This window comes from Pipistrellus hanaki (assembly GCF_964339955.1).
Source record: "Pipistrellus hanaki genome assembly, chromosome: 8".
Taxonomy (NCBI): domain Eukaryota; kingdom Metazoa; phylum Chordata; class Mammalia; order Chiroptera; family Vespertilionidae; genus Pipistrellus; species Pipistrellus hanaki.
The window spans coordinates 72975002-72987048 of NC_140510.1; the positions used below are offsets into that span (position 1 = coordinate 72975002).

The 12047-nt window shown below is 47.7% G+C and overlaps 1 protein-coding gene across 5 annotated transcripts in view; it reads left to right on the forward strand.

Moving 5' to 3' along the window:
- The first annotated feature begins 9230 nt into the window (after nucleotides 1-9230).
- The window catches only part of SPATS2L (spermatogenesis associated serine rich 2 like), a 137704-nt gene continuing 134887 nt past the window's right edge, over nucleotides 9231-12047 (forward strand). For 2 of the 5 annotated variants that reach the window (XM_084893216.1, XM_084893218.1), the window contains exon 1: nucleotides 9376-9630. The gene's annotated coding sequence lies outside the window, so the exon portion shown is untranslated. Of the gene's footprint in view, nucleotides 9307-9375; nucleotides 9631-12047 lie in introns of those variants that run through there. The other 3 variants (XM_084893219.1, XM_084893217.1, XM_084893220.1) reach the window with 3 other exon arrangements.

Below are 12047 nucleotides of genomic sequence, written 5' to 3' on the forward strand. Positions count from 1 at the left end.
TAAAGAAATATTTGCCATCATTTTCATTACTAATGCTCTCTTTGCAGTGTTTATTAGTGCCAGGGACTGTGCTTCAGGCTTCTCTTCCAATCTCCTGTGACCCTATGAGGTAAAAATCAAGCCTTTATGGGTAAGGAAATAGCCCCTCCCTGAAACGATGCAACTTTTCCAAGGCCTTGTGGATGGTGAGTGGAAGAGCTTGGCTCAGTCGAGTTTGGGAGTTTGAATTTCACTGAGAGTAAGATGCAAGACCAAGGCTTGTCCTGGAAACCAAGCCGCCCCGATATTTGGTATTCCACTGGGAAATCCTTTCTTCGCAGCCAGCCGGCCCTTGCATGCCGCAGCATAAGCTGCCCTTGTTCTGTCTCCAGCCGCGACGGACGGGAAAGCTCATCAGCATGCCTGCGTTTCCACTTGAAGACTCTTATTACGTTGCCCTTCTGACGTGTGTTCCCCAGGTTTTAAACTCGCACGACTCCCACAGGTCTTCTCATGAATGCGACTTATTAACCATAGAATGAGCTCCACAGATGGATTTCCACTTGGTCTAACTCCACCTTTTAAATTTGGCTCTAAATCTAAGGCTCGTTATTCATGTAAGGAGGGCACAGGGTCCTTTGGCTGAACTCGCTTCATCTCCAAAGCAGCTGGATATCTGGGTGCTTTTTCCCGATTGGACTTTTCTTACTCCACCTTCCCAAGGAGGAGCTGCTGCCCACAATGTGCCACGAGGAACCCCACAAGGACTGCTCAGTTTCAGATGTGCGTGTCATTTTGTCCGCAGGGGCGAGTCCAGGTTCACGTCTGTTCGGTTGTGCAATCTGGAAGACAAATGGCAGTCCGGACCGACATCCTTTCAAAGGTGAACCGTGTATTGTTGTCTGTCATCTATTCATTCCCCTTGTCTGGACCAGGCACTGTACTAGGCATCAGAACAAAGGCCACTGTCCCTGCTCACAGAAGTCTCCTCGGGGAGATAAGTGCACAATTACCTAATCATGGTGGTAGGACAGGAACAGGAACATTCGGGAATCACAGGAACATAGGAGAGGGGGTCAGAGAAAGCACCCTGGAATGAAGGTCTGATAAAACATCCTGGGTAGCCAGCCAGAAACACAGGCTTTATCCTCACTTTTATTATTATTAACTTCGCCATTATGGTTGAATTATGTCCCCTCCAAAAAAAAATATGTTGGAGTCCTAACACCCCCATACCTCAGAATATGGCCTTATCCTATCTAATAAAGAGAAGGTATGCAAATTGACCATCACTCCATCACAAAGATGGCAGTGCCCATAGCCACAAGATGGCAGCACCCAGTCCCCTCAGCCCTGTCGGGCAGTGGCAGGCGCATGGTGCAGCCAGACCCTACCTCAGCCCCTAAGCCACCTCGCGCCAGCCCAAGGCACAGCTTCGGATGGCGGCTGCCCAGCCCCCCAGAGCCTCCCAAGGTTTAGGTAACCAGGGCCGCCAAGGCTTGTGCTGCCAGCAGTGGCAGCAGCAGAGGTGTGATGGGGGCTTTGCCTTCCCCTGATCGCCAAGTCACCTCCCGCCCTTGAGGGCTCCTGGACTGTGAGAAAGGCAGGCCGGGCTGAGGGACCCCACTCCAGTGCATGAATTTTCATGCACCAGGACTCTAATTTTACGATAAGGTCAGCAAAATGAGCTCAGTAGGGTGGACCCTAATCCAATGTGGTTGGTATCCTTATAAACAGGAGAAATTGGGACATGAAGACAGATGCATACAAACGGAAGGCACGGTGAAGAGACGCAGGGAGAAGGCAGCTGTCTGCAAAGCAAGGAGAGAGGCTGGGACTGATCCTCCCTTCACAGCCTCTGGAGCCAACCCTACTGACCCCTGACCCCTAGGCCTCGGATGTCTAGCCCCAGGACAGTGATACAATACATTCCTCCTGAAGCCACCCACTCAGCCTGCATACTTCACTATGACAGCCCGAACAAACACATACTTCTTTCACTGTCATAAGCATATCTCCCATCTCTGATTCCACCCCAGGCAAGATCACACCCACATATGGGAAAATGTGTGCAAAAGCACTCTGGGCACAACCAATGAGAAAAAAGTGCTTGGATCTGCCTTTGACTCATTCATATGCTATGACCCAGAGGAATCTTAAGGTTGTTTTTTTTTGTTTTTTGTTTTTAAATAGTGAGTTTGGGTACAGAACAAAGATTCCTTTATCCTCTCTAGTGTGGTATCCAAAAGCAACACAGGAGGCCTTTATTTGAAAGGTAAATAATACACAATAATATGGGGAGTTTTGGAGTACACGCTATCCCCAATAGATAAAAACAAAAGTTCTCTGTTAAGTAACTGATCAACATGGCACTACTTAAAATAAATGGTTAATAGACGCATGAGATAATCTCACTAGAAATCAGATTTGTGATAAACAGAAGTTGTTAATTCACACCAGCAAACAGCTGAGCACAGGCATCCTGAATGCGCGATACCCTATTCACCTAAAACACACACTACTGCCATTCGTCTTCCTGTTGGCACAACTAAGGTCGAATGAACCTGGAATTATCTTCCTAGAACACACAGTGACATGTAATCTTTAAAACAAAACAAAAAAACCAACAGAACAAAAACAAAAAAAAACAACTTCCATTAGGTACAGATCATTGAAGGCACCGGATTCTGAGAGGACAAGGTTGTAACCTAAAACAATCGGAGGCAGTAATAGTTAGTTCCTGTAGAGACTACACGCAAGTTCAGCCAAAGGACATTGTTTGTTTGTTTGTTTTGTTTCCAACATGTTTGCCCTCAGGCCAGCAAGGTTATCCTTTCTCTTCTCACCCCAAGCCTTCCTCTTTTCTGGAAAATTCCCAAGCAGAACCCTGGTCCCAGTTCATGACAACTCGATCTGCTGCCACTGGAACAGAGACAGTGACTCATTCCTTTGGATGTGTCTCAGCAAGTCTTCAGCTCGTCTTTGTTGCGCTGCCCATTCATTCCTCAGCCCCCGGCATTGGCCAGCATCCACACGGGCTTTTTTCTTTCAGTCTCTCTTGACTTCTGTCCTTTTCAAATTATAATGAGAAAGATGATGTACACACGGGGAAAAGTGTACCAAGCTAAAAATGGAAGTCCCTCACCCCAAGGTTATCAGTGTCCCACGTTTGATCACCAGTTTACAGTGAACCCCTTTCACGAACCACGTGGTTCAGGGTTCAGGTTCAGGGCTTGGATTCTAGAGGAGGCCGCACACAAATGAAAGAGACTAGAAAATATTAATTTGACGATATTTGGGGGCCAGGCAGAAGCCCAACTCCAGGGGGAGGACTTAGCTTTGCTCCAGCCTTGTGATCCCTTTTATTGAGGTTTGGGATCCACCCATAGTGAGTAATAGCCAATCAGCAAGGATTTACAAACATCTAAAAGGCGGAAGTTGCTTTAGATACCATTGTCTCAATTAAACCGTGAGTGGTTGGCTCTGACCTTTCAAAGCTTCAAGGTTGACCAGCCTTCCGGGTTCCTTGTCCACACCTCTCTGCTAGTTAGGACAATGGGCGACTTCCAATACATTCCCTCAAGACACAAAGACTCTGCCCTCCTAGCCCACCCCCTTTTAGAGCACATACTGTATATATTATTCTCACTTGGTCTTATCACTGAAAAATATATCGTTAACCTGTTAGAGGGACCTATAAATATGTCAAACGTAACCAATATCGGGAATGGGTAGGATGTATGAATACGTCCTTGAAATATATGTTGCGCCCCGAGAGGGACGGTATATATTTTTTGTAATCTTTTTTTAAAAAATATTTTATTGATTTTTTACAGAGAGGAAGGAAAGGGGAGGGATAGAGAGTTAGAAATATCGATGAGATGAGAGAGAAACATCGACCAGCTGCCTCTTGCACACCCCCCACTGGGGATGTGCCGGCAACCAAGGTACATGCCCTTGACCAGAATGGAACCTGGAACCTTTAGGTCTGAAGGCTGACGCTCTATCCACTGAGCCAAACCAGTTTCGGCTATTTTTTGTAATCTTTATCATTGTTTGTAAAATTTATAATTTTTTAATTCGATGTGTCCATTTTTTTTGGTAGGTATTCTTTTCTATATTTTTTTTGTAATTTTGTATTTTCCTTTGTGCTTTATATATATAAATAAACAAAAATATATATATATATTTCATTTATTTTCATTAAGTATAAATAAATAAAATAATATGAAATTACGTCCTCCGGGCGTTACGTACTGACACGTCCTAGTGAAAGAGTACGTGCCCGTTACAGGTTGCGTCATTAAAAAGGGAACTTCCCGGTTAACAGGTTTTAACACTCTTCCATGCCAACAAGTACATCTCTCTCTCATTTTTAAACAGCTATTGTTATTCCAGTATATATTTACCAAATGTATTTAACAGTTATTTCTCTATTCATAACTGCTGAGCTGTGGTCCAATTTTTTGGGGGGGCTCCTACAAATAATACTACAATTGACTTATGTGTAAATATATTTTGGCACACTTCGTCTTTCAGTTGGATAGATGACTAATAGTGGAAATGCATGGTCAGCGTATATATGCATTCTTAATATTTATAGATACTGCAAATTACTTTCCTAAAATGTTTATCAATTCTTACTTCAATCAGTTCAGTATGAAAGCTATTTTTATACACATTCACAAATAGTTGATATTAAAACTTTTCCCCCCCCAATCCGATAAGTAAAAAATGCTATCTTTTTATTTACACTCTGATTATGGGTGAGGTTGAGAGTGTTTTTATATACTTACCAGCATATATTCTTTCTTTTGAGAATTACCTCATTCTATCCTGTGTTCATTTTCATATTTTACTGCTTCTCTCTCTCTTTTTTTTTTTGTCTTCATTTCTGGAGGCTACTTGTTATTTTGCATATTAACCCCTTCCTGTTGTGTATGTATGTTGTATATATTTTCTTCCATTAAATATCAATAACATTGTTTGTCATACACTTCACTATATAGAAATGTCTTGGGTAGTGTTTTTTTTATTAGTCAAATATGTTTAATCTTTCCTATTATAGTTTCTAGGGTTTTAATCGTGATATTTCTAACTAGTATTAGAATGATAACCAATATTATACTAGAATCTCATATTTTCTTTTAGACTTTTATAGTTTTCTTTGTTTAGATTGTTAATCCCTCTGGATTTTTTTTTCCTGGAATATGGACTAAGATAGTATACTAGTTATGCTTAGCTCAATAGTTTTTGTTTGTTTGTTTGTATTCCTACTAAGAAAACATTTCAGCGTGGGTGTTCAGCAAGAGGGCACTAAGAAACTCAGGCTCCTTCCATCCTGTGTTTCTACCCTCCTCTAGGTAAGGAGTCAACATATTACTGCACTCAGAAAACAAACTCACTACCTGTTTTTGTAAATAACGTTTTATTAGAACACAACCATGTTCATTTGTCTATGTCCTTTATAGTGTCTATGACTGCTTTCCTGTAAAACAGCACAGTTGAGTGGTTGTGATAGAGACCAATGACCCAGAAAGCCTAAAATATTTACCCTATATATAGTCCTTTGAATAAAAAGTTTGATGTCTCAGAGACCTCAATTTCCACATGGCTGATGGAGAAGAGAGATCACATAGGAGGCTTTCAGTGGGTGGGGACCGGAAGTGGAGCACAAAGCTTTCGTCTGCATTTCGTTGGTCAGAATTGTCACTTGGCCTCACCCCACAACAGACTGGGAAATGTGGGTTCGCTGTGCATCCAGGAAAAAAGAGAAACAGATCTATAGAAATCTTAACCCTTCTAGGCCACAGTATGCCCTGCAATTATTTCTTTCTTTCGTGCTGCCCATTTTTAATTAGAATAGGCTAGATTATGCTGCAGAAACAAACAACCCCTACGTCTCACAAGGTGAGAATAACAAAGGGTCATTTCCTGTTCATACTGCATGTTCCCAAGGGACTCATTGTTGTCATTGACCCCGTGTCCAGTGAGCATCCACCACTAGGTGCACCCTGTGGGTTGCAGTTGCAGAGAGAAAAGAGAAGGGGGTGCCTTTCCGCAGGCTGAAGCAGGTCGCACACTGTGGCATCCTGTCCTGCAAAGGAAGCAGAACTGGAATATTCGGAACAGCCCTAAGGAACACCTTACACACGCAGCGACCACATTACTCTCCTCCCCGAGGAAGACCACCCAGATTTCACACCATCAGGGTACCTAGCCAAAGCCAAGGAACTCTCCAAGGGAGACTCTCCACAGGTCTGGAGAGTGGCCTGGAGCCTAACAAGTCGCTTTCTGTCCCCACCGCTGTTCTAATTCAGGTCACGGTCTAAAAGAGACTTCTGAGATCTGAGCTACTCCCAGGGATGTGAGGCCTGCTCTGAATGACCACACCTACGGAATCTGAAGCGTGGCACAATCTAGGGGTGGAAAGGAGAGAGAAGGGCATTTTGCTGAGATTGGGACGGCAGGGAAATAGCCTCATTGGAGGATATGTCATTGTCCCCCATGCTCACAATGAAGCACAATGAATAAAGAGTATTGGTGACAACATAGAGGAAAACAGCAGACACAGATTAAAAATACCTATATGGAGACCCTGGCAGGGTAGCTCAGTTGGCTAAAGTGTCCTCCTGATACGCCAAGGTTGTGAGTTCAATCCCTGGTCAGGGCACATAAAAGAATCAACCAACGAATGCATAAGTAATTGGAACAATGAATCAATGTTTCTCTCTCTCCTTTGTCTCTCTCTTAAAAAAGTCAATAAATAAAAAAATACCTATATAGAAATATTAAAATCTATAAATTAATATTTTGTTTTCTTAAAAAGATCCTCACTTTTCTATTTAGTTTTAAAAATAGTAAAAAGAGATTTGTGTATTTTAATAATAGAGGATTATTTTGAACAATAGAGAATCATATTACCATTAAGCAGATAACCTGATTAAAATTTCAAGTATTGTAATTTTTCAAATAAACGTTCAATATCTGGTGCCAACAACAGTACATAAGCATTTTAAACCCTCTCCCTCAGAAACAGAAATTTTCATTTTTTTTTCTAGAGTAAATTAAACAGAAAAAGATGTTTGATTTGAAACTCGCTTTCTATAAAACTTTCAAGTCTGACTTATTTATTTTCTTTTTGCTAGGTCCCTTAACTAACTCTTGAAAGCTATAATTATTTCTTTTAGTAACTTCATAATTGTCTTTGCATGGGCTAGGCCTCCATTCCCAATAGAGAATTAGTTTTAGTCTAGTTTGTGGGACAATGGTTACTACTACATCTCTCCTCTCTCTCTCTCTTTTATATATTTTATTGATTTTTTTTTTTTACAGAGAGGAAGAGAGAGGGATAGAGAGTTAGAAACGTTGAGCAGCTGCCTCTTGCACACCCCCCACTGGGAATATGCCCGCAACCAAGGTACATGCCCTTGACCAGAATCGAACCCGGGACCTTTCAGTCCGCAGGCCAACGCTCTATCCACTGAGCCAAACCGGTTTCGGCATCTCTCTCTCTCTCTCTCTCTTAAATAAAGGAATGTTTTAACATTTTTGCTTTCAACACACGTCAGTTATTCTTATGTATAGTGCCCACTAACTGGGAAATAGCCTTCAGATATAAAAGACATGCATCTGAGTTTCAGAAAACTCCCTCTTCCTTGTGGTCATGTTGCTCTCAGACTCCATGAAGAAGCAAGTTACGGTAGATTTGGAGTCCTGGGGAGATTGTGATGTTGTAGAAGTTGTAGAAGAAAGAAATGAAGACTGAGTTCAATGTTATTTCCAAAACCCTTCTTAGGAAAGCAATAATTTATTCTTTATTTTGGAATGCTAACTATAGGGCCAACCCAAAAAAGCTAAAATTATTTTGCCAGAGAACCTAAAAAAAGCATATCAAATTCCAAGTCAAATTGTTACGAATTATCTTTTCCATCTAAACTTAATAAGCAATAGGATGATGTTTATCCTTTATATGTATATGTTACATTAGTTCTGGAAAGCAGGTTTTCCTATCTGCAGCCTCCGCAGAGCTAGACATGTAGGTGCAGATCCTCCCTCTACCATTTACTAGCTACGTTATTTAACCTCTTCATGCCTCCGTTTCTTTAACTGTGGAAACCGACCAAAAAAAAAAAAAAAAAAAAAAAAAAAAGGATTGCTTGAAGTATTAATAAAGTTAGCACTTGTAAAGCACTTACAAATGCTCCTTAAATGGATCATAGGCCCCGTGCACCCAGCCAGGATCACAAGAACCACCAGCACAAGTCACATAAGCAAATGCGCTCCTCCCCTTTCAGCCCCTCTCTCTCTGATTATGGCTGTGCTCTGCCTACTGGGGCACATTATGTTAGCAGATCCGAACTTTGCCAGAAAGGTGTTTGTATTTTATTTCACATTATGATTCGCGAACATCGGGTGATATATACACCATTCCGCCCTACTGCTCAGGAGCCCCTTGGAGCCTGGAGCGTGAGAAGCATAACCAACTCTGGTCCGATGTTTGCAAGGAAGGGCTTTGACAACCAAAGAGCCCTCGAGACACCGTTATTGGTACTCCGGAAGTCATCCTTTAAAAAAATAAAATAAAATAAAATAAAATAAAATAAAATAAAATAAAATAAAATAAAATAAAATAAGCTGAGTTGGAGAGCTGCCTGCTCCTCACTCCACCGCCTTCGGAAGAGCGTGCTATCCAAAGCACTTCCATCATGAATAATGATGGAGAAACTGCCTTTTCTCTCCAGGCTGCCTACTCCCAGGCAGAAAGAAGCCCAGGGCCGCTGCCCGCCCAGGTGCCAGTCTGGGACTTGGTGGTCGCACCCCTTTAGAGCGGCCACCTTCCAGAAGCTCGGGGTGCACCGGCAGCGAGAGGGAGGGGCCGGGTCGCCCCGAGTTGGCGGGGTTTCTCAGGTGGGACCCCAGCCCTGCACTTTCCCGCGCCTGGGTCTTGGGGTCCCTCCGGAACCCGCTCCCTTTTGTGTCCGTCCAGAGCCTGGCTCCGCACCCGGGAGCACTGCCGCCTCCTGCGGGGAGCAGCCCCCCGCCGCCGGGCACGGTGCGGGGCGCGGGGGGTGCCGCTCCCGCAACACGTGTCGGCGGAGACGCCAAAAATCCATCCCCGCGGCGGTGAGGCGGGGGCTCGGGTGGGGGGAAAGGGGAGGTGGCTGGTGCGGGGCAGGCGGGCAAAGTGCGGGAGCGATCCTTCTAGAAAGAGGGGTGGGAGGGAGGGGAGCGGAGGGAAGGGATCGTGTGGGAACGCGCGGTGAGCGGACACAGCCCGGGAGGCGTGAGCGGCGCCGGTGCGAGCGGAGCGGAGCTGGGGGCGCGGTGAGTGACACGGGCGGACGGGCGGGCCGGGCCGGGGGCGGGGGCGCCGGGAGGGGCGGGGGCGCCGGGCGGGCCGGCCGAGCGGTGTCGCGGAGGCGTCCAGGTCCAGCGGGCGAGCAGGCTGCGCCCTCCGCTCCGCTCCGCCGCGAGCCCGGCAGCTGGGCAGCTCGGGACGGCGCGCGGCCCGGCCAGCGGCTCCCTCCCGCCCGCCCGCTGCCCGCCGCCCTCCCGCCGCAGGGCCGCCTCCGCCGGAGCCTCCCCCGCACCGCGCCCCCGGCCCCCGGCCCCGGGTCCCGGACGGAGTGCCCGGCGATCGGCAGAGAGGTGAGCGCGGGAGCCCTGGCCACCGGCTCCGGGGTTCCTTCCCCGCCCGCCGGGCCCGGGTGCGGACGGGGACGGACACGGGGATGGGGATGGGGACGGGGACGGGGGCGGGCGCGGCGGGGCCTGCGCGGCGGGACTGGGGGACGCGGTCCGGGTCGCACGTTCCGCAGCCCGAGCCGCCCAGCCCCCGCCGCCGCCCGGGGTGCTGGGTGTGGCCGGCTCGGCGGACCGGACGCGGAGGTCGCCGTCCTTCCTCTCCGCCCCGCGCGGCGCGATAGAGCTGGCGGGCGGGCAGGGGAGCCGGGGCCCCCACCCCTGGGCGCCTGGGAGCGGGTGGGCGACGTGGACCCGCCCGCCCCGGATCTGAATCGGCCGCGGTCCCCGCTCCGCCCGCCCCGGCGCGAGCGCCCCCTTCCACCGGCCGAGCGGAGCGCCACCCCGCCCGCCGCCCGCCGCCCGCCCGGCGGGGCCACCCGCCCTGGACCGCGGCCCCGGGCACCGGAGGGAGCGAGATGCAGCCCCCCTTCCCTCCCTCCGCCTCCCCGGGTGCCCGCGGACCCGCCGCGATTGCGGGCGGGAGGACGGAGGAGACGCCGAGCGCCCGGCCGCGGTGCCCGGGCGGCTGGACCAGAGCCCGCGGGCGGCGGGGGCCGAGCTGGGGACGGTGCAGCGGACGCAGCCCCGGGACCGCGGCCGTTCCCGGGGGCGAGAGGGTCCGCCGGCTCTCCGCACCCTCCCGCCCGCCCGCGCGCCCTGCTGGGGGGTTCGAACTCCCCGCACGCGGGAGAGGAAGGGCCGAGCTGTGCCTGCACCGGGGCGCGACCGACCCAAGCCTCGCATCTTCCAGGGCCGAGGCTTCCTGCTCCTGGGGGTGGGGGTCTGTGTGTGTTCGTGAACTTGATAAGCTTTCCGTGCCCCGCACTCCGGATGTCAGTGGGTGCCCGGGGCTAGGAGAGCTGAGCCTGCAGTGATTTTCTGTGCGCGGTGCTTTCCTTCGAGTGGATTGCAGGGTCTGTGGCTTGAGAACGAGGGGACCTCAAACACAGCCCATCTCTATATAACATGTTGTGGAACCGTTCCCCTTGCTTATTGAAAATGTGTAAAAAAAAAAAAAAAAAAAAAAAAAAAAGTGTATTAGAAACTTTTACCCGTGCCTTTGCAAGTAAGAAAAAAAGACCCTGGAATTTTGGAGCCCAGGCAGAGGGAGAGGCTGGGTGTCCATGTTTGAAAGAGGAAGGTCCTGAGACCTGTATGGCATCCTTTGAGTTCATCTCGCGGGAATGATTCATCGCCCTTCTGATTGATTATGTTTTCTAGAGATAAAGCTGATTGCACCATGGCGGGAGAAAAAAAAAGGATAGGAAGGCAGAGATTGCTTCATGAAGAAAAATAAAAAGAATAAGTAACAAATTGGGTTATTTTGAGAGAGGCACTGAAAATAAAGGCTTCCGTTGCTTTTTGGGTAAAGTATTTCATTGGCGTCAATCGCATTACTTCACCAGAAAGCAGTGTGTTGTGTGGATGGATGGGGGCAGTGTTATCCAGTGACTGTTGTGTTTGAAAATACCTGTGTATGACCATATTTGTTAGATCTTTAACTTGGCGGGGGGGAGAATCAACTTTGGGAATGATTTTCTGTTTGGATAAGGCATTCACTGCTGCAGTCTCTAATTAGAGTTTTGGACTAAACTCAAGCTTTGTTAAGACCTATTTTGTGGAGCAGAAAGACCAGAAAGCATATAAAATTCTGTATCTTTGCAGCTTTAAACACACACACACACACACACACACACACACACACACACACAAACTACACTAGCCCCAAAGACAATTTGCATAAAACATACAATCACTTGAATGCAGAGAATATTTAAGAGGGTAGTAAAAAACCCAACATCTGGGAAAGGAGTGTATTAATTGGCAATTTTCTTTCCTTCTGTAATCCTTGCCTCGGAGAATATTAAGTGATTTCCTAGGAATCCACTTCGTTTCACATGCTCTTTTGGACAGGCAGAGTGACCCAGACTCCTCTTGTGTTCATTCCGCTGAAGGGAGGCCCTTCCTAAAGGTCCTGCTGCCGTTGTGGGGACAGGTCTCCGGTGCGGCTTTGCCGCTCTGTAAGGATCAGGGGGAGAGAGAGCTCAGGCCACACCGTTGCAGTCTTTAAAGCACTGCCGGTCACAGGCAGCTCTGAGGTCACTTTTGCCTTGCAAACAGCAATACTTCTCCATCCGGAGTAAATCTTGAGCTGTGGCTCCTTTTTGGTCCTAAGTGTTATCAGTACCTCCGTTTCTGATCATAGAATTGTGCTGTCATTAGCAGTGAATATTCATTTATGGTTTTTGTGCTGAAGGTGCGTAGGCTGTCTTCATTCTACTACCTTACCTTTGCACGATTTTAATCAGCATCTTAGGGGG